We start from the raw sequence: 2,647 nt of genomic DNA, 5'->3' as shown, positions 1-2,647 counted from the left end.
CAGTCAATTGAAATACATTCATTAGGCCCTATTCTATGGATTTCACATGAATGGGCAAGGGCGCAGCCATGGGTGGGCCTGGGAATGCATAGGCCCAACCATTTGGGAGCCAGGTCCACCCATCAGCCAATAAGAATTATTTCCCCCCACTAAAGGGCTTTATTACAGATAGAAATACTCCTCAGTTTCATCAGCTGTCCGGGTGGCTGGTCTCAGATTATCCTGCAGGTGAAGAAGCCAGATGTGGAGGTCCTGGGCTTGCACGGTTACACATGGTCTGCGGCTGTGAAGCCAGTTGGACGTTCTGCCAAATTCTCGGTAGAGAAATGTACATTCAATTCTCTGGCAACAGCTCTGGTGAACATTCCTGCAGTCAGCATGCCAATTGTGCACTCCCTCAAAATGTAGACATCTGTGGCATTGTGTTGTGTGCCAAAACTGCACATTTCAGAGTGGCCTTCTATTGTACCCAGCACAAGGTGCACCTGTGTAATGACCATGCTGTTTAATCAGCTTCTTGATATGCCACACCTGTCAGGTGAATGGATTATCTTGGCAAAGGAGAAATGCTCACTAACAGAAATGGAAACAAATTTGTGCACCAAATTTGAGAGAAATAAGCTTTTTGTGCGTATGGAAAATATCCAGGATCTTTTATTTCAGCTCATGAAACATGGGACCAACACTTTACATGTCAAGTTTATATATTTTTTCAGTATAGTTTTAGAAGACAATTCACTAAATACGTAGTCATTTCATTTTAATTGTCACATGTTTGGTAAACAACAGGTGTAGACTAACAGTGAAATGTTGACCAACAATGGAGAACACAATACAACAATTATAATAATAGGAAAAAGATTGTAGCACAAGGAATTAATACACGATGAGCAATGGTAGCTTGGCTATATACATGGGGTGCCAATACCTAGTCAATGGTAGCTTGGCAATATACATGGGGTGCCAATACATAATCAATGATAGCTTGGCTATATACATGGGGTGCCAATACCTAGTCAATGATAGCTTGGCTATATACATGGGGTGCCAATACCTAGTCAATGGTAGCTTGGCTATATACAGTGCAATCTGAAAGTATTCAGACCCCTTGACTTTTTCCACATTTTATTACGTTACAGCCATATTCTAAAGTTGGTTAAATCAGTTTTTCCCCTCATCAATCTACACACAATACCCCATAATGTCAAAGCAAAAGACAGGTTTTTAGACATTTTTCCTAATTTATTAATAAAAAACGGAAATATCTAAGTATTCAGACCCTTTACTCAGTACTTTCTTGAAGCACCTTTGGCAGCGATTACAGCATCGAGTCTTCTTGGGTATGATGCTACAAGCTTGGCACACCTGTATTTGGGGAGTTTCATTCATTCTTCTCTGCAGATCCTCTCAAACTCTATCAGGTTGGATGGGGAGCGTTGCTGCACAGCTTTTTTCTGGTCTCTCCGGAGATGTTCAATCGGGTTCAAGTCTGGGCTCTGGCTGGGCCAGGTGAACCTTCGCCCCAGTCTGAAGTCCTGAGCGCTCTGGAGCAGGTTTTCATCAAGGATTTCTCTGTACTTTGCTCCGTTCATTATTCCCTCGATCCTGACTAGTCTCCCAGTCACTGCCTCTGAAAAACATCCGCACAGCATGATACTGCCATGACCATGCTTCACCGTAGGCATGGTGCCAGGTTTCCTCCAGAAGTGACGCTTGGTATTCAGGCCAAAGAGTTCAATCTTGGTAACAACAGACCAGAGAATCTTGTTTCTCATGGTCAGAGTCCTTGAGGTGCCTCTTGGCAAACTCCAAGCGGGCTGAACTCTGGAGCTCTGTCAAAGTGATCATCGGGTTCTTGGTTACCTCCCTGACCAAGGCCCTTCTCCTCCGATTGCGCAGTTGGCCGGGCGGACAGCTCTAGGAAGAATCTTGGTGATTCCAAACTTCTTCCATTTAAGAATGGAGGAGGCCACGGTGTTCTTGGGGACCTTCAATGCTGCAGAAATTTTTTGGTACCCTTCCCCAGATCTGTGCCTCATCACAATCCTGTCTCGGAGCTCTACGGACAATTCCTTCAACCTCATGGCTTGGTTTTTGCTCTGACATGCAATGTCAACTGTGGGATGTTATATAGACAGGTGTGTGCCTTTTCAAACCATGTCCAATCAATTGAATTTATCTAAGGTGGACTCCAATCAAGTTGTAGAAACATCTCAAGGAATATCAATGGAAATAGGATGCACCTGAGCTAAATTTCGAGGTTCATAGCAAAGGGTCTGGAATACTAATGTAAATAAGGTTTTGCAAAAATGTCTAAACCTGTTTCCACTTTGTCATTATGGGGTATTGTCTGTAGATTGATGAGGGATTTTTGTTGTTGTTTGTAAAAAAAAAAAAACATTTTTACAATAAGGCTGTAACTTATTTTTTTGTTGAAAAAGTCAAGGGGTCTGAATACTTTCAGAATGCACTGTATAGACTAACTATTTCACTTTAAACACTTTGTTATATTTATGCACAAGAGAAGAAGAGGTTGCCCAGCACAAATTAATGTACAAACATGATTTTTCATTACATATTTGTAATTTAGCAGATGCTCTTATCCAGAGCGATTTATAGGACCAATTGGGGTTAATTGCCTTGCTCA

The sequence above is a fragment of the Coregonus clupeaformis genome, unplaced genomic scaffold (assembly GCF_020615455.1).
Source record: "Coregonus clupeaformis isolate EN_2021a unplaced genomic scaffold, ASM2061545v1 scaf0749, whole genome shotgun sequence".
NCBI lineage: Eukaryota > Metazoa > Chordata > Actinopteri > Salmoniformes > Salmonidae > Coregonus > Coregonus clupeaformis.
Note: the sequence above shows the minus strand (reverse complement) of the source record.